Source organism: Astyanax mexicanus, chromosome 8, assembly GCF_023375975.1.
Source record: "Astyanax mexicanus isolate ESR-SI-001 chromosome 8, AstMex3_surface, whole genome shotgun sequence".
NCBI lineage: Eukaryota > Metazoa > Chordata > Actinopteri > Characiformes > Acestrorhamphidae > Astyanax > Astyanax mexicanus.
Window position 1 is genome coordinate 49,679,313 of NC_064415.1, and position 26,139 is coordinate 49,705,451.

Consider the following 26,139-nt stretch of genomic DNA (forward strand, 5'->3'; position numbering starts at 1 on the left):
TCTGAGGGAGCGAGAGGGACAGTACGGAATGTTGGGAAATCCGCACTACCCTTTACTGCTCCAGTGCGTTTGCCTTGATTCTTTAGATGGAAGCCCGAAGTAGAGTTCATAGAAAGTCAGGATACTTATATATTCAGCAAATTAGCCATTTATTACAACAGAGCTCTGGGAACCCCTTCCACTCACACAGAGCTTCAGTAGAAGAAGTTCAACGATCCTTACAGTTGCAAGACCTTATATCCCCAAAACCCCACCCAGACATACTGTACAAATGTCAGTTAAGCAGTTCCTCAGCAACTGTTTCTAACGGATTGAGTTAAAACATGTATTGATTACTACAGTTTTCTACCTGTTCTCTGGCCTCATCTCTGCTGCTTAGGGGCCGACTTCTGCATTACAGAGTACAGACTGGACATTCAGTTTTGAGGTGTCAGCCTAACTGTCCTTGCACACTCACCCACATACACAGTTCACTAGTTTCAGCCACTTGGGTCAGCACAAACAAGATTACTCACATGACACTTCACTCTCTTAATCATAATAAGGTTTTTGGATTGAATGTCATTATGTATGATCAGCTGAAAGAATACATTCAATATTAATATTTATAATTTCTTAACAGGAAGAAGAAGCTCAGAGAAGTAAGGTGGTGCAATGCCATGAATGGCTTTGAAAGTTAACAGGAGATGCTTGTATTTGATATGGAAGGATACTGGTAACCAGTGAAGCTGATGGAGGATGGGGGTGATGTGTGCGGAGAGCTTACTAAAAGTGAGAACTCTGGCTGCAGAATTCTGCGTGTATTGGAGCCTGTTGAGCAGTTTGAGAGGGAGACCATTGAAAAGTGAGTTGCAGTAGTCAATGCGAGAAAATATGAAAGCATTAGCTAGCATTTTAGCATTAGCGGTGTTAAGTAGGGGGCCGGAGATAGGCAACGTTCCTAAGATGGAAGAAGGCAATGTTGGCGATCTACTGGATCTGGGGCTTGAATGAAAGTGATGAATTAAGAAAAAAAATCCAAGATTTTTAACAACCTCCAATGATTTAATAGGATTATTGTTAACAACGACAGTGAGGTCAGAGTGAGTGCAGACCAGAGCTTTTGGCCAAATAAAAGGACTTCAGTTTTATTAGCGTTTAGTCTCAGATAATTGCTATCTAGCCATTGTATCAGGTCTGCAATGCAGGCACTCAGAGACTGAGATGAGATTGTGGGGGTTGTAGTGCTAAGATAGATCTGGATATCATCTGCATAGCAATGGAAATTGAATGAGAATGAGGCCGAGGACAGACCCTTGAGGTACTCCTTGTGTGACCGGGGCAGTGGATGACTTGCGTATACCGACTGATACTATACTGTTGCCTGTTGGTAAGGTAAAATCAAAACCAATCATTGTGAGAAAGTCTGTAAATGAGAATATTATATTTCACAGTATCAAATGCAGAGGTGAGATCAAGGAGGACGAAGAAGAGGATGTTAAGAAAGCCAGCATCAGTGGACAAAAGCTAACAATTTTTAGAAGTGCTGATTCTGTGCTATGTAGGTTATGGTGGTTTAAGAAATGAGAAGCAACTCATTGCACTGGTTGAGGTTAAATAACTTTTTTGCCAACTGAAAAATAATTGGTCATGCAGTAATTATCCAATAGGAGTCTTATACCCATTTGCTAAGTTAAATCCAGGTGGTGACTTTTTTTGGGCCAGGCAGTGTCTGAACTCAGGTGGAAGAAACTGGACAGGGGCTGCTGATCTGTGGGGGTGATGCGGAAGCCTGGAATCCAGAAACTTCTATCAGTCTGGCCTGATGGATTACAGAAGAACCTGAGGGTGGAACGTCCTTCGGTATCCGCCTGGACAGGTGGGCAGTCAGTGACTCGGAGGAAAGCAAAAAAATGGAATTAGTTTTGAATGGATTTATGGAGAACAGACAAAATGCAACATTTCATTCTGTAAATAGCTGTTACACATACAAAAGGTAGCCTAGCATCACACAGGCTTACACACAGCTTCTACCACTCCAGTTTAAACAGCGGCTGATTGAGAGCCTGTAATATTAACCTGGTAGTTAAAAAGCTAAAAGTCAGTCACTATGAAACTCATGTTTTAAACACAAACGTATGTTTAATACATTTTTACTTTCACTTTTAGGGGTGCTAGAGCAATTTATTTTTTCACTTAATTCCTCTCACTGGCTCTTCTCCATTATGCCTTGAGTCCTGGTTTCTTGTGTGAATGTCTGTTATAAAAATGATACATGTTGTAGTATTACAACTATTTTATTCTCACCAGAATTGTTTTGAATAAATATTTAAATGTACTTTTACAGTTATTGTGTGCCTGTCTCTTTTTCTGGTAAACCTGTTCAAACATCCTTGTATGGAGGACTACATTTATGCCATCCAAGATTACCTATAAAATGTATTTAATATAATTAGAGCATAGTTTTTTTGTTATTGTTCTAAAAATTAAATTATAATTATTTATTTATGACTTGGTAATTTAATTGAACATTTAAAACTACTTATCAACACAGCTGTTATGCTTCGGTGTTCTCTGTCCACCTCTTTTAACCCACTTAACTACTAATTCACACAACTCAGAACCTCATTCTGTCAATGTCATAATATCCACCTTTACCACAATAGGACTGTTCTCAGCTTGCTCTCCTGAATACTAATCACCTTTGCCTATTTTTTATTGCCACAATATTTTATTGTATAATAAAATAAATAATCTACTTTTAATACTTATCATTCCTCTTTGTCCTATTCCTAGTGTATTCATCTTAAGTTTTTTTTTTATTTTCATCTCTTGAATTTATCCCTTCTTGATAGTTGATAGCTTTTGCTAGTTTTGTGGTTTATGGTTTCTGGTTTTACAGTTAATTATTTTTCCCTAGAGTCACTATATAGCTTCCACACACTAAGTACTATATGAACAGAATTTTTTTATCGCCTAGTGATTTCTGGTTACATTGTGATTCTTTCTCTCTTTATCTCTCTCTCTTTTCTTTTTCTTTCTTTCCTTTTCATGCTGTCCTTTATGTCAACATCCATGTCAATACGCACTTGTTTTTCTAAAATTAAGTGCTTTTCATTTCTAAATTAGCCCCAAAAAACCGCACCCCACCACCTCTGAATTTTTACCCACAACTGAATTTTCAAACAACTAAAAACTGTGAACCTGGCAATTCTGGCTGAGGAGTGGTCTAATGTTTTATATATTATCACCTTATGGCAGTTAATAAAGCCACAGGGAGGGAAAACTGTGAGATTGCACTCTTCTCTCTCTCTCTCTCTCTGCACTGGATTTTCACCCATGTGACTTTATCTAAGAGTGACTGAAGTTGTCTGATTTTTACATCTCATTAAGTTTCAAGATGAAATAGTGGAGATCTCCTCTTTCTCTGGCTGCATGGAGTTTTTAACTGTTTTTTCTTTTTTTCTCCCAGTGGGAGGACCACTAGAACTAAACATTACTGTATTACTGTACTCAGCTACACTTACTGTTGAGGTTTTTACATGAACTGTCTTCATTTTACTCACTTTAAGTTCCCTACTGAAAGTGAATAAAACATACTGTATATTTTCTGATGCATTTTATACCAATTGTGTGATATTAATACATTGCCTAATATTTCATGACCATTACACAGCAAGCTGTATTGATTTATGGTTTAAACTGAAGCATAGAATCTTTTGATTTGGTATTTTATGCATATTCGTGTTCCTGTGTTTACATGCGTTTGAGCAAACTGTGTACTTCTTATTATATTATATGATCCAATCCTACTGACGATGGGATGCTTTGGCTGCTCATCACTCTCCGGTTTGAGACACTTCCTCAAAACCTTGTACAATTACTTACCTATAAATTTCTATGTCCAAATCACTACTACTAATTACTCTACTAATCCGTCAGTCTTCCATGTTGTACATTTGCAATTTGCCAAATTGTCCAGTATCAGATATACTAGGCTCCAAGCAGAGCACTCAGAGTGCAGAAGAGCAGAGGACTTGAGTATGGGTACTCTAAAACGTCTAGGTGATCTTACCAATTGACCATAACCAATATTTATTTGACCATGACTTGAACTCTGATTTATGTGAGCTGTAAAAGCACACAGTGGATTACAATTACATTCCACCAGGACCATGAAGCAACTGATCACTAAACTAAACTAAAAGTGCAGTTACAGCATTTGGACAATAAAAAAATGCAAAAGGATAAGATGAGTCGCTATGATATATTCAGTCAGGTCCAGCAATATTTGGACCGACCATGCCACAATCTTTATGATTTGGGCTCTGCATGCCATCACATTGGATTTGAAATAAAAACAACTAAAATGCAAAATGTAAATGTAGATTTCATGTTTAATTCAAGAGGTTAAATAACAACATCCCATGAAGGGACGGTCAGGGAATGGACCCAAGCGCATTGAGGAAAACCCATACACTTATACATATAAGTGTAGGCAGGTATTTGGGGAAATGTAACTGATTGGAGGTGATTATGCACTTTTGGTGTATCTGCCCAGAGCTGGGTTTGAGCTGGGTTGTGGCTTCCCAGGCCAGTGCTCTACTACTTCACCACACATCCTCTTTTCTTGCCTTTGTTGTTACCGGAGCACACCTTACCGGTCAACTCAATAAAGGTATGACAAAGACAAGCAGAAACAACAACCATAAAAAGAATAGAGAGAGTTGCGACAACAGAAGTTCAAAATTTTTAGCGGGCAATTTAAACACTGAGACAAAGCATAAACAGTCCATGTGAATGAAGCATTGGACATTAATCTAGTTAATAATGTAAAATAAAACAGAATAAAAAATAAAAAGGATAATATAAAAAAAATAAACAAAAAAGAAAATAAGAACAAGGGGTAAGTAAAAATAATTCATTACAAGTGCATAATATATTTTCCCCCCTGGGTATTATTTACATTCTGTTTACATTTCTTAATAGAAATAAATCCCATTTCAAGTAAAGCCCTTACGATATAATTTATTATAAATTAATGTCTCTAAAAAAGCCAAAATTGGATATATATTCTACTGGTTTAAATGATTGTACACTGTCTATTTCTCTGCAGATTTAAAATATAAACAAAAGGGGCAACACCGGTTTCAAGCCAACAATGCCACCTGGAAAATCAGATTTTAATAAACCAATTTGACTAAAAATATATAGAATTAATTAATGCTCTTATTTCCACTACTTTGTAATAATATTGTACAGTTGAACAGCTGTCTGTGTTTGTGGTTCATTTATTAACACTCTGATATTCTACAAAGACAGAGAGCAGAGTGGAGCAGCTCCTCAGAGCAGGAGTTTCCTGTTGTAGTTTCTCATAACTGCTCTCACTTCAGAGAGATTCACACTAACACACAGATCAGCATTAGAGCACTGAGAGCTTAAACACACTACTGATTCCATCTGATCACATTCACAATGAAGAACATCCTCCTCATCATCCTCATTACCATATCAGGTACTTACTATGAAGATGTGAATAATATTTGGAACAGTTAGACTTAATTTTTTTTTGTTCAATTCAATGTTTTTTTTTCAGGTGTTTTTGCTGCTGATTGGATTAAACCAGATGTTCTGTCTGAGTCTAGAACAGAGGGAGAATCTGTTACACTGAAATGCTCTTTTGAAACCAGAAGAAATGATGTCTGGCTCTACTGGTACAGACAGTATCCCAACAGAGCTCTACAGTATTTACTGTGGAGAGGAGCTCGATTACGGAGTGGTCATGATAACACTGCAGACAGTAGATATGAGTCAACTGCATCCGAATCATCCACTGATCTCACTGTTACAGTAAGACTGGCAGATACAGCTCTCTACTACTGTGCTCTGGATGTTGAGTCACAGTGATACAAAGTCTCTGAGAAGCTTTACAAAAACTCACACACCTTCTGTTTACTTTGAACACAAGCAGATCAAAGTAATATCAAACCACACTGCTTATCTCTTATTACACTCTCTCAGAAATGACTGGATGTGGTTATGCAGGTGCTCATAATGAAAAAACAAGCACAGATGTAGCAAATGTAGCTACTCACACTTTAATAGTCTTTAATAGAATCTTACTGGTGTGATTTAAAAATGTAAATATGGCAAATGTACAATTCAAGAAGGGTGAAGATTGTCCTTTAACACCCTTTTCTTTTTTTCCTTTCACTTTTTCTCTACATAGAAGAATCAGAGGTATCAGTTCCAAGTCTGTTTTGGACTCAGTTGTCTATGAAGAGTTGACTCTTGGCTCTTTTTTTTTAACTGGATTCCTGTTGAAACAGTTTTCAGTTTTCCAGTAAACTTACAATATTCATGCAACCCTTGTAATACTTATCAATTTGAAAAAAGACAAAAGACTAAATACTACACACCTCCTTTATGAAAATAATACTTAAAATACTTTGTTTTAATGTATTACAAGAAATAATACATAGTAATTGTGTAATTCAAGATTCAAACAGTTAAAGAGTTTGTCATGGAACAGTAAGAAACAATTCTCTTACATTGAAATTCTTGCTTTGCTCCTTGCCAAGTGTGCTGCATAAAGAGAAAAGCGCAAAATATAAAATAAAGCAAGAAATAAATTAACTAAATATAATATTAAATTGGTGTTAAATTTACATCCAGGAAGCTAATATGTACATGATAACAATAATGTGTTATGGATATTATTATGGATAGTAAGTACATGATTATCTAAAGCAGTGAAATATAAAAAAAGTTTAAAAAGTTCAGTTGTGAAATTATATATTTTTTTGCATTGATGTGAGCATGTGCCTCAGGGAAAATGTTCTTGACATGTAAACATGTAGAGAGTAAGGTGAAGGTTATTTCTGAGGTAGGTTCAGGAGTCTGGTAGCAGTGGGGAAGAAGGAGTTCTTTAGGCTGGTGGTTTTTGCATTTCACACTTCTGTACCTCTGACCTAAAGGCAGAAGAGTGAACAGTTCATGTTGGGGGTGGGTAGAGTCTTTGAGGATGGAGGCAGCTCTCCTGAGGAGGACTCTCTGGTGGTAGATGTGCTGCAGAGAGGGAAGTGGAGTCCAGGGGCCTCATGTACTTGCGTGGATTTCCTACTAAAATGTTCCGTAAACTCAGACCTAAAAAAGTTCCGTACGCACAAAAAAATCCGGATTTATCAAACCGTGCTTATGCAGAATTCCAAGTACTTTCTCTTAGTACATCACAATTAACTTAAAATCAAGTGCAAGTGCACGAAAACAACACACCTGCCATGTCTCCTCCCTCAATTAAGCAGAGTATAATGTTAGAATAATAATAATAATTATTAATATTATATACGCGTAGCGTGATAACTAATAATTACCCATGTTTTAAATTGTATTATTCTAAGATGGATAATAATTTCTTTCATTTAAATGCTTTAAATGAGTTGCTTACCAAGAAGCCACACGTCACGCACTCCACCAGTAATCGTAATCGTATCCTCTTTTGCTCTTGGAAATCTAAAACTGTTTATAAGCCAGTCATTATCATGGGCCAAAAAAACATAATGGTCACGGAAAAAGCGCTCTCAATGAATTCGGCCATTAGATTAAACTATTAAGGATATCTTAATAGTTATTTCAATGCATCGCCTCTAAGTGTCACCAAATGACAAAAACACAATACATACGCAAAAAAAATGCGTACGCCCAAAACAAAAGTGCCAAGGGGAAACGCACTTTCTCACGTTCAAGTCAAATTTAGTACATCTGACCGTGAGCGTGAAATATGGCGTACGCAATGTTTTTGTGCATACGTACCTTTAGTACATGAGGCCCCCTGATGATCTTCTCCACAGTCTTTACTGTCAGAAAGCCACCAGCAGAGGGCCTGAACACTGCACTGGTGGATCTGGGCCAAAAAACTCCCAAGTCCCAGTATCCCCAGCAGTAATTAGTGCAGATAAGGCTCAGCTGTGAACACAGTTTAAAAACCCCACCAAACCTCAGTTCAGCGTCACATCTTTGCAGAGGGGTGACCAGTTACAGTGTGTAAAGAGAAATGATATCTTAAAAGAATCCAAAAAAAAAAGAAAGAGAAAAGATCTCAAAAGAAACAAAGGCTCACAAAAAAGGAAAAAGAGATCTTAAAAGAATCCACAAAGAGAAGAGAGAGAATATATGTGTTCTGTTTTTTAAAGAGCCCTTCCTAAGTTTCATTAAGTTTGTTTGATTCCACTTCCTTTGTTTGGGCCATGCCATGTGGAAGGTCCTTTGTTTGATTTTCCCGCCATTTTCCTCCACTGCCACATTTAAGTCCCCCTTCCAAAGCCAGTGCACACACACTAACTAGTGCACACCAGTCTGCAGTCCCAAAGGTTGGGAGGTTAAATCCCAGTTCAACCACTCCATTCCAGACACAGTAAACCATCTACATATACACACAGACATATAACTAATATCAAATATATTGATAAATAATAAATAAATAAAACAACTCTGCATTTGAGTCCACCTCACCCACAACACACTTTACCACTCTCTGCAGGGGTGTAAGGTCCGTCTCAGTAGTGTTGTCATACCACACTGTGATACAGTTGGTCAGGAGGCTCTTAATGACAGCTGTAAAAGTTGCATGGTATCTTGTTGGGGTGTGACGAGACACTAATATCACGAGACGAGATTTAAAAATAAAAATTTAAAGAAACGTCATTGATTCTATTAGAAATAAAAATAAGAATAAAAAATATAAATAAAACTTTTCGAGGTCTTATATAGTGCAAATAATAAGTGCAAACCACACCCAGTCATATTAAGCCTAGGGTTTGTGTTTTTTTCCTCCTAAATCTCTTGTAATTTAACTATGCATAACCATAACCAGTCATATTAAGACTATGCTTGAAGTGCAAACAGAGACAGAACCTTCCTCACCCTTTCCACTTTAAGCTCCTGGATGAACAGTGGCAGAGAGATAATAAGGGGCACAATCCATCAAACTTTTTGACAGGTGACCTTTTGACCTTTGCTAGGTGCCTTTTTTGACCCCTCCCCCACACCACGTGCCTCCTTTTCTGGAATGTGACCTTTGACCCCTCAGATCACCCTATGATGCTGTCAGTTATTAATTATGTTTTCAATCATCTGTAATTACTTTTGACCTTTGCCATGTGCCCTTTGACCCCTCCCCACACCCCGTGCCTCCTTTTCTGGAATGTGACATTTGACCCCTCAGATCACCCTATGATGCTGTCAGTTATTAATTATGTTTTCAATCATCTGTAATTACCATTGACCCCTCAGATCCCCTGACCCTTGAACTCTCTTAATTATTTTTCTGATATCAATGACTACGAGTCTCCGGTAATTATTAACTGGTGGCGTGTAATTACCCCTGCCATTCGTCATTCATGTTTTGGATATGAGGTAATTTAAACCATGGTGACACACCGCCCCGCCCATCCCTCCGCCCTTCCTGCCCCATCCCCACCTCTTCCCGTCCCGCCCAGCCCCGCCCCCATCATTATTCAGATTGTCCTGATTGGTCAAACAAAAATTCCCGCCAAAAGTATTGACCAATAAGGTTGTTATTCCTATGGAGCAATCACAGCAAGCCTGCGAGTGAAATGTGTATTTAAGAGTTAGCGAGATGTGTGAAGGACCGAGAGAACGGAGCAATGGCTTGTGTTTCTGAGGTTGCTGAAAACCAAAGCTTCCCATACCGGGATTCGAACCCGGACCGTCTGGATGAAAGCCAGAAATCCTACGCGTTAGACCATATGGGAGGATCTGTAGAAGAAGAGCACGATGACGAGAATCTAAAAAGGTACCGAACAATGGAGAGCATTCCTGAACCAGTCGCTCAAGGATCAAGTCTGGCGTTTGTCAGATGGAACTTACTTCGGATATGTTTTTCTTAAGGATATATATAGCGTTGCTATGTACGTCGGAAAAACGGATAGATACGATGATGCCTCAGCTCGTTTTACTTTGAACCATATAGAATGGTTTAGCTTCAGAAGACACTGCTCTGTTTTTAATGCCTACGTCAATTACAGAAATACAGAATGCAGCCCATTTTTTCAGGAGAACATGAATTTAATTTGGAAACCTCTGAATACAGGAAAGTCTAGGCGTTTTAATCTCGCGCTGGTTATGACAAGCCTCGGATGTAATGTAAGCCTCAGTGTCATTCAAGATTTAAAATGCTATGCAATTGAAAATGACCTGCACTTCCAGGTTGTTTTTAATTCAGAAGACTTCAAAAGAATGAATCGTGTCTACTTTGCAATAATTGACAGTTTGTTCTATATGAACAAATAGATTTTCTGATTATTGTCAAACATACAAAACCAACATTAATTATATTCTTAAACATTACCCTTTTAGGTACCACTTTATAATAAGACTACCTTTATAAAGGGTTTATAAATGGTTTACAATTAGTTTATTAATGGTTACTAATTAGGTTGTAAATGCCTTAAAAACCATTAATAATCAGTTATAACACATACGTAGAAAGGGCAACAATGACCTGTTGTTTGCCAAATAGTGAACCCACAGCCATCTATATTGTTAAATTTCAGATCTTTTCAGATACTCGCTTACTTTGTCTTCTCCATCTAACTCAACTTGCTTCTCCATCTCCATATCCTCCATCAGTCAACATCAGTTTAACCATTTAACTCCCAAGTTTAATCATTCCACCACTAACTATTTTAGTCATTTATAATAATGTGGTGTATATTATCATATGAAATAATAAAATTGACATCTAAGGGCTAAGCAATAATTACCCCTTACCTTGACATTTTCAGCATACTATCTGAAATCATCCTTGGGGTTGTCACAGATATTGATATAATGTTGCCAGGCGCTAATGTTCAAAGAACATGAAAGTGCTGTTGTGATCCTTAAGGTTGAGTGGAATCTTCTTTAGGACAGCATTCCAGATGTAACTTCCTTTACTGGTTTGCTGCAGGCAATTTCACTGCAAGTAATTACTGCAGCTCCCAGCATGTAGTTTTCCATTTTGCTTTTGCCGATCAAGATTTTCAAATTGTAGATGAGTATTTGTTAATGAGTTACAAACACTTATAACCACTAAAAGGGAGCCTTATTGTAAAGTGTAAAACACGTCACTATTTATTAATGAGTTACAAACACTTATAACCACTAAACAGGAGCCTTATTGTAAAGTGTAAAACACGTCACTATTTATTAATGAGTTACAAACACTTATAACCACTAAACAGGAGCCTTATTTTAAAGTGTAAAACACTTCACTATTTATTAATGAGTTACAAACACTTATAACCACTAAAAGGGAGCCTTATTGTAAAGTGTAAAACACGTCACTATTTATTAATGAGTTACAAACACTTATAACCACTAAACAGGAGCCTTATTGTAAAGTGTAAAACACGTCACTATTTATTAATGAGTTACAAACACTTATAACCACTAAACAGGAGCCTTATTGTAAAGTGTAAAACACTTCACTATTTATTAATGAGTTACAAATGTAAGTGATATTTAAGACTACTTTTCTACGTAATATATGAAATATGTAGTATATACATTCATCTTTTATTTTATTTTAGGATCAGAATGTTTCATTGTTGAAACTGTGACAGACTGTGATGCTGTGACAGACGAAAGTGTGCTATATCATCCATTTCAAAGTAAGTTTTTATTAATTTTTGATTAAAAATAATTATTTAATTTCAAACGTGATGATTTGATTCCTTCAATATGAAACTCAAATTTTATATATTTATATTTACTGATGTAGTAATTTAATTTACTTTCTAAAAAGTTACATGATACATTTAAGTAAACTACTGTAACAGTTGTTTTTAACAAACTTTGCTAAAAATGTACAAAAGTATATTTGGAAATAAGTATTTTAGAAGTATACTGAATTACATTAAACTGAAAGTCTATTTAAAATACACTATATTGTACTTTTAAAAAGTATGATCGAATTTCACTTTCAAACATTTGATGAAAGCATAATATTAATTTACTTTTAATATATTTTAAGTAATTGCATAAATCTATTAGCATATTTACAGCATACTTAGAAACTTCTCACTATGTTTTAAGTATAGTATATATTTTATATATTAAGTAAGTATATATTTTTTTCACCAGGGTTAGTAGCCTCATTTCATGACATTTCATGTGGTTCATTCACACCTTGACTATTTTTGTCAAAAATATTAGAAAATATATTTTTTTGATTTATCATTTCTCAGTTTTTTTTTTGTTACGACACATAGAATGTACAGTATACAGGTGTAAAATGTTTCATTTTGTTTCTTTTTTGCTGATGCTTATGCTTTTTTGCTCTTTTTCTCTATGTGTGTGTATAAGTGTGAGTGAACACTCACTAAAAGATGTGTGCACATTATTGCTGCAAGATTGTTAAGCATCCAGCTCTGCAGATGTAAAGAAAAGCATGAACATAACCAGTTAACAAAGATATGGAGCAACAAATACACCAGAGTATGTTAAAGACGCTCTCTAGAATAGCACTGTAAATAAACCCTGCTACAAGTACAGGACAGTATTGAATAACAGTGGTCACTGTGATGATCAGAATTATGCTAACTGCTTTTCTCTTTGCCTGATTAGCCTCGTCTCTCTCCTTCCCTTTCTGACCTGGACCTGGATGCTTCAGTGCCCTGACTACAGCTAAACAGCAGAATAGTTTAATAATGAGGAAAACTGACCAAAGTGGCAGGACAGTATAAATAAAGATGTTATTGACATTTAAGGGAATGAACATACAGATTATACAATAGCCAAGAACTCCCATCCATGCAGCAGCAGAACATGCCAGCCTGTATCTCAGGGGCTTGTACTTCAGGAAAGTGACAGGATGGACCACCGCCATGTAACGCTCCACACAGATCAAACAGAGAAACAGAGGACGGGCGCAGATAAATACTCCCCCATAAAAACTACTAATGGTGTAAATTCTAAACAGACAAAACTAAGAACGTAGAATAAACAGCGTATACAGATGAACATCTCGTTAACAGTCAGATTGAGGCCGAAAACTCAGGTAAACCCACAATGAAATTGATTGCATAACCTGGAATGTACATAGGGTCTGTATATCCTGCCCAAGGATTCCTGCTTGTAGCATTTCTAAACAGGTTTGAGATGGGTGTGCTGGAAAGCCCATCAGAGACGTTCATCTTCAGAGTGCACACCCCTTCTCACGATAAAATATGAAATCTGAAATAAATTACACAAAGAAAATTATATAAGGGCCAAATATAATGAAACAAACAGTCTGTTTTCTTTATCAGAACAAATTCATTGTATAGTGTTTTTTTTTTTGTGCATAGATCTAGATCAACATAGATCTAACGTGTTCAGTTGATATAGTCATGATAAATATCATAACTACCATAGTAAACCATAGTAATGATAGTACAGTTAAAAAGTGATCTCACCTTTCAGTCATAAACAGAATGCAGGATACCACAAGAAGAATACATTAGTATATTAATTTAATGGACTGACTAATTATCAATTCACATTAGTTTAAACATTATTAATCATTATATTTTAACTTAATTAAATTCTAAATTCATTATAATTTACAGCATTCTTAAGCCTAAATTGTACAAATTAGTGTTGTGTAAAATGTCTTAACTAGTATTATTTAACAATGTTCATTACTGTCATAAGTACTGTGATGCATCCTTCCTGTAAATTGTTTCTGAGTTCAGCATTGTTGAGAACTGCACCCTTAAAATGATCAGTGTATTGTTCTGAGAACAGCAACATCTTTATCTGATACACAGATGCTCTTCTTTGTCATCAGTTTCAACTTAAAGTGATGTTTATTTGATGGGGTAGGATTTGGTGGTCTACTAGGTTTTGTATAGTTATTAGGGTTTCTCTATAATATTAAATAAATAAAATCTAATTAAATCCAAGCTCAAATGTTACACAATAAATGGTAAATAAATTGATTCTTATGAGTTTTTCTACTACTGTAAATATGCCATTTTAAATACAACAGCATTAATATACAATAACCTTTTTTCAAATCATTATGTATATATTTTACTTTAAAGTAAGTAAACGTCAGAAGATATTCCATAATAAAAATATATATATTTCTTAATGCATACGTACTGTATAGGCAGAAAAACTTTAGATCCATAATTGTCAAGAAAAGCAGACATCTGGCTAATTTACCATAAAAGGCATCTGTTTGAGTGTGTGTGTGTGTGTGTGTGACTTTATTTAATTTATGACATGTGATTTTTCATGCATTTAAATGTATGCTAAGCTAATGTCAGTAAGGTAAATGCCAGTAATGTTTGACATGAAGGGTAGCAGTTTTATGTAGCATACATCAATGTAAATTCAATAAATATTGACTAAATGCAATAAAAAATTCAAACAAAAAAAACTTTTCATGTGATGTAAACTACATCCAACATCAACAAAAATAAAATCTACAGCCAGAGTTATGTGGTTATGTGACAGTCCTTTCAGTTATAGGCAGTTCAGTTATAAGCATTAATATACTGTATGACGTGTACTATTTTAATGGTAGCAGTATAACATGGTAGAGTTATATGTTAATCTATCTCAATATAATGACTTACTATCTCAAAATAATGACTTAGTATTTCAAAATATTTCATAATATTCTATGTGTTACAACAAAAAATCTGAGAAATGTTAAATCAGAAAAAATATTTTCTAATATTTTAAGCAGTTTGAATGTAGCTAGAGATTTGCTGTAGCTCTAGTTTTCGCAATTCTGCTTCAAGTTTGCAGTTCTTAAAAGATTACTATTGTAGTATTTTGTATCCTGCTAATATTCATTTGTAACCATATATTGTACTCAAGCAAATTTTTTTAGTAAAGGTTAATGTTAAATAATAACAATTGTCTTTCTTTCATTTATTTATACATTAACAAAGTTGAATATCTTACTCCCCTAATCTCCTTTACAACATTAATTTAAACTCATGCATTGTCTCTGACAGGTGACCTTTTTCACACATTTGTATTTGGTTTGTAATTTATTTACATGTTTCTTTTGTTTTGCATTTGTACTGAACACAACATAAGATTAAAGATCAGGCTGTTGAACTGGCCTCATTTTAAAATCTTGTACAAATAAAAATCATACTACTTATACTAATAATATTTTATTATTTCTTTATAATATAACATTTATATATTTATACTAATTACTTATTTATACATGTGAAAGTTACTAATATAACTCTACAGATTGAAAACAATATTGATCATTTACTTATTGTTATTGCTAATTATGTACCCACTTAATTGAGGTGAAATATATTTGAGTGTTTGTTTCTTATTTTTCTTATTTTTTATTTTCTTTATTACTTACATTTACTTAAAGAGTAGACTAATTCTAATACATTGAAGAAACTTATTACACCTTGTTTATGTCATTTCTAAGTGAAACATAAATAATGTGAGAGAGAGTTTAAACATTGGTATTTGTGTAAAAAAAAGTGATTATGTACTGTTTATATACAGTTTTACATTTACTGTGTTTAGTAAATGAAAGCATGATTCTGAGCTGTTTCTGAGGTGAACAATAGCAGCGGTCAGACACTGAAATAGCATTAAAAAGAGAAGCTGTTCATGTGCACTTATTGTGTTCTGTAGTAAAAATTCCATAACAATGCTAAAAATAATCTAATACAATAAAAGTAACCCATCCACTTATACAGGTGGTTTCTTGTGTAAATAATTAATCAAAATTACTGTCTTTGTCATTCTAGTGTTAAACCAGGGATTAACATATAACTCTACCATGTTATACTGCTACCATTAAAATAGTACACGTCATACAGTATATTAATGCTTATAACTGAACTGCCTATAACTGAAAGGACTGTCACATAACCACATAACTCTGGCTGTAGATTTTATTTTTGTTGATGTTGGATGTAGTTTACATCACATGAAAAGTTTTTTTTGTTTGAATTTTTTATTGCATTTAGTCAATATTTATTGAATTTACATTGATGTATGCTACATAAAACTGCTACCCTTCATGTCAAACATTACTGGCATTTACCTTACTGACATTAGCTTAGCATACATTTAAATGCATGAAAAATCACATGTCATAAATTAAATAAAGTCACACACACACACACACACACACTCAAACAGATGCCTTTTATGGTAAATTAGCCAGATGTCTGCTTTTCTTGACAATTATGGATCTAAAGTTTTTCTGCCTATACAGTACGTATGCATTAAGAAATATATATATTTTTATTATGGAATATCTTCTGACGTTTACTTACTTTAAAGTAAAATATATACATAATGATTTGAAAAAAGGTTATTGTATATTAATGCTGTTGTATTTAAAATGGCATATTTACAGTAGTAGAAAAACTCATAAGAATCAATTTATTTACCATTTATTGTGTAACATTTGAGCTTGGATTTAATTAGATTTTATTTATTTAATATTATAGAGAAACCCTAATAACTATACAAAACCTAGTAGACCACCAAATCCTACCCCATCAAATAAACATCACTTTAAGTTGAAACTGATGACAAAGAAGAGCATCTGTGTATCAGATAAAGATGTTGCTGTTCTCAGAACAATACACTGATCATTTTAAGGGTGCAGTTCTCAACAATGCTGAACTCAGAAACAATTTACAGGAAGGATGCATCACAGTACTTATGACAGTAATGAACATTGTTAAATAATACTAGTTAAGACATTTTACACAACACTAATTTGTACAATTTAGGCTTAAGAATGCTGTAAATTATAATGAATTTAGAATTTAATTAAGTTAAAATATAATGATTAATAATGTTTAAACTAATGTGAATTGATAATTAGTCAGTCCATTAAATTAATATACTAATGTATTCTTCTTGTGGTATCCTGCATTCTGTTTATGACTGAAAGGTGAGATCACTTTTTAACTGTACTATCATTACTATGGTTTACTATGGTAGTTATGATATTTATCATGACTATATCAACTGAACACGTTAGATCTATGTTGATCTAGATCTATGCACAAAAAAAAAAACACTATACAATGAATTTGTTCTGATAAAGAAAACAGACTGTTTGTTTCATTATATTTGGCCCTTATATAATTTTCTTTGTGTAATTTATTTCAGATTTCATATTTTATCGTGAGAAGGGGTGTGCACTCTGAAGATGAACGTCTCTGATGGGCTTTCCAGCACACCCATCTCAAACCTGTTTAGAAATGCTACAAGCAGGAATCCTTGGGCAGGATATACAGACCCTATGTACATTCCAGGTTATGCAATCAATTTCATTGTGGGTTTACCTGAGTTTTCGGCCTCAATCTGACTGTTAACGAGATGTTCATCTGCATACGCTGTTTATTCTACGTTCTTAGTTTTGTCTGTTTAGAATTTACACCATTAGTAGTTTTTATGGGGGAGTATTTATCTGCGCCCGTCCTCTGTTTCTCTGTTTGATCTGTGTGGAGCGTTACATGGCGGTGGTCCATCCTGTCACTTTCCTGAAGTACAAGCCCCTGAGATACAGGCTGGCATGTTCTGCTGCTGCATGGATGGGAGTTCTTGGCTATTGTATAATCTGTATGTTCATTCCCTTAAATGTCAATAACATCTTTATTTATACTGTCCTGCCACTTTGGTCAGTTTTCCTCATTATTAAACTATTCTGCTGTTTAGCTGTAGTCAGGGCACTGAAGCATCCAGGTCCAGGTCAGAAAGGGAAGGAGAGAGACGAGGCTAATCAGGCAAAGAGAAAAGCAGTTAGCATAATTCTGATCATCACAGTGACCACTGTTATTCAATACTGTCCTGTACTTGTAGCAGGGTTTATTTACAGTGCTATTCTAGAGAGCGTCTTTAACATACTCTGGTGTATTTGTTGCTCCATATCTTTGTTAACTGGTTATGTTCATGCTTTTCTTTACATCTGCAGAGCTGGATGCTTAACAATCTTGCAGCAATAATGTGCACACATCTTTTAGTGAGTGTTCACTCACACTTATACACACACATAGAGAAAAAGAGCAAAAAAGCATAAGCATCAGCAAAACAGAAACAAAATGAAACATTTTACACCTGTATACTGTACATTCTATGTGTCGTAACAAAAAAAAACTGAGAAATGATAAATCAAAAAAATATATTTTCTAATATTTTTGACAAAAATAGTCAAGGTGTGAATGAACCACATGAAATGTCATGAAATGAGGCTACTAACCCTGGTGAAAAAAATATATACTTACTTAATATATAAAATATATACTATACTTAAAACATAGTGAGAAGTTTCTAAGTATGCTGTAAATATGCTAATAGATTTATGCAATTACTTAAAATATATTAAAAGTAAATTAATATTATGCTTTCATCAAATGTTTGAAAGTGAAATTCGATCATACTTTTTAAAAGTACAATATAGTGTATTTTAAATAGACTTTCAGTTTAATGTAATTCAGTATACTTCTAAAATACTTATTTCCAAATATACTTTTGTACATTTTTAGCAAAGTTTGTTAAAAACAACTGTTACAGTAGTTTACTTAAATGTATCATGTAACTTTTTAGAAAGTAAATTAAATTACTACATCAGTAAATATAAATATATAAAATTTGAGTTTCATATTGAAGGAATCAAATCATCACGTTTGAAATTAAATAATTATTTTTAATCAAAAATTAATAAAAACTTACTTTGAAATGGATGATATAGCACACTTTCGTCTGTCACAGCATCACAGTCTGTCACAGTTTCAACAATGAAACATTCTGATCCTAAAATAAAATAAAAGATGAATGTATATACTACATATTTCATATATTACGTAGAAAAGTAGTCTTAAATATCACTTACATTTGTAACTCATTAATAAATAGTGAAGTGTTTTACACTTTACAATAAGGCTCCTGTTTAGTGGTTATAAGTGTTTGTAACTCATTAATAAATAGTGAAGTGTTTTACACTTTACAATAAGGCTCCTGTTTAGTGGTTATAAGTGTTTGTAACTCATTAATAAATAGTGACGTGTTTTACACTTTACAATAAGGCTCCCTTTTAGTGGTTATAAGTGTTTGTAACTCATTAATAAATAGTGACGTGTTTTACACTTTACAATAAGGCTCCCTTTTAGTGGTTATAAGTGTTTGTAACTCATTAATAAATAGTGAAGTGTTTTACACTTTAAAATAAGGCTCCTGTTTAGTGGTTATAAGTGTTTGTAACTCATTAATAAATAGTGACGTGTTTTACACTTTACAATAAGGCTCCTATTTAGTGGTTATAAGTGTTTGTAACTCATTAATAAATAGTGACGTGTTTTACACTTTACAATAAGGCTCCCTTTTAGTGGTTATAAGTGTTTGTAACTCATTAACAAATACTCATCTACAATTTGAAAATCTTGATCGGCAAAAGCAAAATGGAAAACTACATGCTGGGAGCTGCAGTAATTACTTGCAGTGAAATTGCCTGCAGCAAACCAGTAAAGGAAGTTACATCTGGAATGCTGTCCTAAAGAAGATTCCACTCAACCTTAAGGATCACAACAGCACTTTCATGTTCTTTGAACATTAGCGCCTGGCAACATTATATCAATATCTGTGACAACCCCAAGGATGATTTCAGATAGTATGCTGAAAATGTCAAGGTAAGGGGTAATTATTGCTAAGCCCTTAGATGTCAATTTTATTATTTCATATGATAATATACACCACATTATTATAAATGACTAAAATAGTTAGTGGTGGAATGATTAAACTTGGGAGTTAAATGGTTAAACTGATGTTGACTGATGGAGGATATGGAGATGGAGAAGCAAGTTGAGTTAGATGGAGAAGACAAAGTAAGCGAGTATCTGAAAAGATCTGAAATTTAACAATATAGATGGCTGTGGGTTCACTATTTGGCAAACAACAGGTCATTGTTGCCCTTTCTACGTATGTGTTATAACTGATTATTAATGGTTTTTAAGGCATTTACAACCTAATTAGTAACCATTAATAAACTAATTGTAAACCATTTATAAACCCTTTATAAAGGTAGTCTTATTATAAAGTGGTACCTAAAAGGGTAATGTTTAAGAATATAATTAATGTTGGTTTTGTATGTTTGACAATAATCAGAAAATCTATTTGTTCATATAGAACAAACTGTCAATTATTGCAAAGTAGACACGATTCATTCTTTTGAAGTCTTCTGAATTAAAAACAACCTGGAAGTGCAGGTCATTTTCAATTGCATAGCATTTTAAATCTTGAATGACACTGAGGCTTACATTACATCCGAGGCTTGTCATAACCAGCGCGAGATTAAAACGCCTAGACTTTCCTGTATTCAGAGGTTTCCAAATTAAATTCATGTTCTCCTGAAAAAATGGGCTGCATTCTGTATTTCCGTAATTGACGTAGGCATTAAAAACAGAGCAGTGTCTTCTGAAGCTAAACCATTCTATATGGTTCAAAGTAAAACGAGCTGAGGCATCATCGTATCTAACCGTTTTTCCGACGTACATAGCAACGCTATATATATCCTTAAGAAAAACATATCCGAAGTAAGTTCCATCTGACAAACGCCAGACTTGATCCTTGAGCGCTCCTTGAGCGACTGGTTCAGGAATGCTCTCCATTGTTCGGTACCTTTTTTAGATTCTCGTCATCGTGCTCTTCTTCTACAGATCCTCCCATATGGTCTAACGCATAGGATTTCTGGCTTTCATCCAGACGGTCCGGGTTCAAATCCCGGTATGGGAAGCTTTGGTTTTCAGCAACCTCAGAAACACAAGCCATTGCTCCGTTCTCTCGGTCCTTCACACATCTCGCTAACTCTTAAATACACATTTCACTCGCAGGCTTGCTGTGATTGCTCCATAGGAATAACAACCTTATTGGTCAATACTTTTGGCGGGAATTTTTTTGACCAATCAGGACAATCTGAATAATGATGGGGCGGGGCTGGGTGGGACGGGAAGAGGTGGGGATGGGGCAGGAAGGGCGGAGGGATGGGCGGGGCGGTGTGTCACCATGGTTTAAATTACCTCATATCCAAAACATGTCAGGGGATCTGAGGGGTCAATGGTAATTACAGATGATTGAAAACATAATTAATAACTGACAGCATCATAGGGTGATCTGAGGGGTCAAATGTCACATTCCAGAAAAGGAGGCACGGGGTGTGGGGAGGGGTCAAAGGGCACATGGCAAAGGTCAAAAGTAATTACAGATGATTGAAAACATAATTAATAACTGACAGCATCATAGGGTGATCTGAGGGGTCAAAGGTCACATTCCAGAAAAGGAGGCATGTGGTGTGGGGGAGGGGTCAAAAAAGGCACCTAGCAAAGGTCAAAAGGTCACCTGTCAAAAAGTTTGATTGATAGTGCAAAGGTCAAAAGGTCACCTGTCAAAAAGTTTGATTGACTGTGCCCCTTATTATCTCTCTAGTGGCCAATGGGGTCTCCTCTCCTTCCTCATGTCTACTATCAGCTCTTTTGTCTTGTCTGTGTTGAGGGCGAGGTTGTTGTATACACACCAAGACACCAACGTTAGCCTTCAGGAGTGATCAGTGCAGGTAGGAAGGAGCTGTTCTGTCAGCATCTTGTAGGCGATTGTAAGAGCTTTGAATTTGATACAAGCAGCAACTGGTAGCCAGTGGAGCTCAATGAGCAGTGGGGTGACATGTGCCCGTTGGTTTTGGCTGGTTGAAGATCAGACGTGCTGCTGCATTCTGGATCATCTGAAGTGGTTTTACTACATAGGCCAGGAAGCCAGTTAGTATGGCTTTGCAGTAGTGGAGATGTGAGATGACCACTGGCAGGATTGAGCAACTGAGGCCACATGGTGTGTGAAGGAGAGCTGGTCATCCCCAGGTTCCTAGCAAATTTTGTCGGTGAAAGAGAGAGAGAGAGAGTCGATGGTTATGGCGAAGTTGGGTTGGATAGATGTTTTTGCTGGTGTAACCAGAAGTTCAGTCTTGAAAAAGTGTAGCTGGAGGTGATGCTGCTTCATCCATGAGGATATGTCTGAGAGACGCTGTGATATCCGTGCAGAGATTGAGTGATCTTCAGGTGAGAATGACAGAGCTGGGTGTCAAAAGCAAAGCAATAGTAGGAAAAGCCGTGTGAATGGATAACCTGACCTGTGAGGTGCCTGTGTGTGTGTAGACTCTGTAGAGCAATGTTAATGATTCCTTGTGTGTTTTATTAGTTAATGATTAACCAAAATAAATACAAACTCTTATGCATGGTTCATACTATATGATTTTAGCCCAGTGTTTCATTTGCTCAGTGTTTTAACTTTCTGACCAGCAAGATCAGCAATCTAGCCTAAACAGATAATGACAACACAGCTAAATGCTCATACTAGCAGTGAGAGTGGCAGCATCAGAATGCATTTTTATACTTTTAATTCAAATACTGAGACCTATATAATTATATTGCCTTCTAATTGAGACTGTGTGAGCAGCAAGGCCTTAAGTTAGCATTTCTTGTGTTTTAGACAGAGGGATTTGTATCTTCTGCATGGCACCACTAGTTCTCATGTGTGTTTGGTCCTTGAGTATTCTCATTAGAAAATGTGTATTTTTCCTTAATGAAAATTAATGTAATTTGTGATCTACGGTCGCCAATCGCCAACTATAACTTGAAAGACTCACGATTTCAGCACAACCGGTCGTGTAGAACAGAAAAAAAAACTACCTGAAGTTGTGTAGTGTGTATTAAGCATTGACAAAACTGTTAATTAATAATTAATTGAGACATTATTAACCATTTAGTTATGTTGTATTGTATTATGGTTGTATGTAATGTTATTTAATGCACCCTTATTGTAAAGTGTTACCAAGTGCTACCACTTGTGTGCGCTCTGTGTTTAAAGATCTACATGTCTCTCCTGATCTTCATTCCTCTGTTCTTATAACTAATGTAGGAGGAGTCTTTACATGCTTGAAAAGTAGCTCCCAGATCTCTCCTCATTATCTGAACACTGGAGTCACCATGATGTTCCTGTGCTCTCTGACTGTGTTTATCATCATACTTGGTAAGTGGAATTAACTAGATCTTTATCTGTGTGAAATATATTACTGTGTTTTAGAATCCAGCTTTTCTGTGTTGGTTTTGTGGTGATGTGTCTGAGTGTATCAGTGATGAATTAGGTGGAGTGAAGTTCATCTTTTCTACAATGCTGATGTAAATTTATTCTTATTGTTTTTTATTATTTCTTCACAGCGAACTGTTCTGCACAGTCAATAAATCCAGTAAACGAAACACAGCTTCACGCTCTTAAAGATGAGACTGTTATTATCTCCTATGATTATAAGGGAGCGGACTATCTGTACTGGTATCGTCAGTATCCTGGATCCAGACCAGAGTATTTGATGATGATATATCCCTCCACAGGATCTGTAGACCGACCAGATCCTCCTTTCCTACAATTTAATTCTACAGTGGATTCGACTAAATCTAGAGTGATTCTGATCATCTCCTCTACTGCAGTATCAGACTCTGCTCTCTACTACTGCGCTCTGAGGCCCACAGTGACAGAAACCCACCAAACACTGTACTAAAACTTATGACTCTTGCTTTTCTCAAGAGGGGGAGCTGTTTATCCACTTTTTAAACTTTTTAACCCTTCCTGTCTTTATTAATCATCTCAGCATGCATTTGAAAATCAATTAATACTTTGTTATTCTTGGTCTATTAATTTATCATATGAAAACACTTTAATATGCAGCACTACTAATCTGTTTTGTTTAGTGGATTTCTAATAAAACTGAGGTGAAAAGTAATAAACAGTGTCACAGTTATAATCTTACCACAGCAGAAGATCAGTAATCATGCTGTGTGTGTTTTTTTGTGCTATACTCTGAGCTCAGCTTTCACCAGTGTTATCCTTCAGTAGTGTGAACCCCCTTCCCTGGGTCATTAGCATTAACAGGGAAAACCGTAATAAATTGTCTGGTGTCTGATCAGATCGATCAGATCCCAGCTAACTTTAAGTTAGATTTTTGGTTTTATACAAAAAGAATTTGTTATTTCACCACATTGGAGGGTTTTTCAGCATGAACCACAACAGTATCTCAGTAGGATTCTGGTCAGGACTTTGACTAGACCACTCCAAAGTCTTCACTTTGTTTTCTTCTGTTCTGCATTCAGAGGTGGACTTGCTGGTGTGCTTTGGATCATGGTCCTGCTGCAAAACCCAAGTTCGATTTAGCTTGAGATCCCAAATAGATGGTCGGAATTTCTACTTTAGAATTTTTTGATAGACCGTGGAATTCATGGTTCGGTTTATCAGAGCAAGTGTGGGGCAGCAAACACTTTAACACAGGGCCATGTGGGTTTGGGTTTTTTTTTCTTTTAATAATGAAAACCTTCATTTTTTTTAAATCATTTTTTTTTTCAAATTTTTCCCATTTTCTCCCCAATTTACACAGCCAATTACCCAACCCACTCATTAGGACTCCCCCTATCACTAGTGATGCCCCAACACACCAGGAGGGTGAAGACTAACACATGCTTCCTCTGATACATGTGAAGCCAGCCACCACTTCTTTTCGAGCTGCTGCTGATGCAGCATTACCGAGTAGCATCACAGCACGCTCGGAGGAAAGCGCAGCGACTCGGTTCCGATACATCAGCTCACAGACGCCCTGTGCTGCAGACATCACCTTAGGAGTGATGTGGGGAGAGAGCGCCATCTACCCACCCAGAGGGAGCAGGGCCAATTTTGCTCCCTCTAACGCCGGCAGCTTGATGGCAAAGCTGCATGAGCGGGTGTTCAAACCTGCGATCTCCTGCTAATAGTGGTAGCGCTTTAGACCGCTGGACCACTCGGCGCCCGAAAACCTTCATTTAAAAAAAACATTTTGTGTTTATTTGTGTCGTCCTTGACTTATATTTAAATTTGTTTGATGATCTCATGCAGAACACAGAGCAGCTCGAACATAAAGACAGCCCTCTGTGTTGTTGGATTTCTAATCACCGGTTCCACCCCTCTCAGCTGAATTCAATCTCGCTAGCTTTTTAAACAGTTCATTCAGTCTAAAAACATGGATTATGGTTTGTCACCCATGACTGGTAGGCCAAGAAAGACACCCACTGCTGATGTAGTGTGTAGTGTGTTTGACAAAGACTGTTCACAGAAACGTCAGAGCAGGAGTTTCCTGTTGTAGTTTCTCATAACTGCTCTCACTTTAGAGAGATTCACACTAACACACAGATCAGCATTAGAGCACTGAGAGCTTAAACACAATACTGATTCCATCTGATCATATTCACAATGAAGAACATCCTCCTCATCATCCTCATTACCACATCAGGTACTCACTGTCAATATATGATTTAACAATATTTAATAAAATTCTTATATTTTACAAATCATTTTATTCTGTTTCCTCCAGGTGTGTTCACTGCTGATCGAATTGGACCAGATGATCAAGAGACTGATGTTTCTAGAACAGAGGGAGAATCTGTTACACTGAAATGCTCTTATGACTCCAGCAGTGAATATGTGTATCTCTACTGGTACAGACAGTATCCTAACAGAGCTCTACAGTATTTACTGCTGAGAGGAGCTCGATCGTGGAGTGGTGAAAGTGACACTGCAGACAGTAGATTTGAGTCGACTGCATCAGAATCATCCACTGATCTCACTGTTACAGTAGGACTGGCAGATACAGCTCTCTACTACTGTGCTCTTAAGCCAGGCGGACACTGTGCGATTTTTTTAATCGGATGCGTTCTGGAGAGCTCAAACAGCACGTTTGAATCGTTTGTCGTGTATGAACAACGCCTGCGATTCATCTGCACACACTGTACGGTCCGACTGACCTGCTGCGACGGGGGAGCTTACACTGCACGTCTAAACGCAGCCCGTAGGCGGAGCTTTCTTTGCATACAAACTCTCGCTTCAACACAACGCCTTGCAAAAGAAAGCGCTTAGCTTTGCTTATTTGTGCCCTGTTGTGCGCTGAAAGTCCACGGAAGAGACGTACATGGACTCGCAGGTGGCTGAGGCGACGTGGACTCTACGTGTTGTCCGTTTTACAGAAGGAGAGCGCATAGAAAAATGACTGCGCGTCAGGCTGCGAAAGAAACACCAGCAGCTTAAATAAAATAAAATAAT

The 26,139-nt window shown here is 36.0% G+C and overlaps 2 protein-coding genes and 2 non-coding genes across 6 annotated transcripts in view; 2 read left to right on the forward strand and 2 right to left on the reverse strand.

Moving 5' to 3' along the window:
• The window catches only part of LOC111190415 (zinc finger protein OZF-like), a 589,012-nt gene that overhangs the window by 507,249 nt on the left and 55,624 nt on the right, over positions 1-26,139 (reverse strand). The window lies entirely within an intron of this gene.
• Positions 1-26,139, forward strand: part of LOC111190412 (zinc finger protein 345) — a 406,705-nt gene that overhangs the window by 333,988 nt on the left and 46,578 nt on the right. The gene's annotated exons all lie outside the window — the stretch shown is intronic.
• trnae-uuc (transfer RNA glutamic acid (anticodon UUC)) lies at positions 9,681-9,752 on the reverse strand. Its single transcript has one exon. It is a non-coding gene; the product is annotated as a tRNA-Glu (tRNA).
• Positions 20,698-20,769, forward strand: trnae-uuc (transfer RNA glutamic acid (anticodon UUC)). The gene has a single exon. It is a non-coding gene; the product is annotated as a tRNA-Glu (tRNA).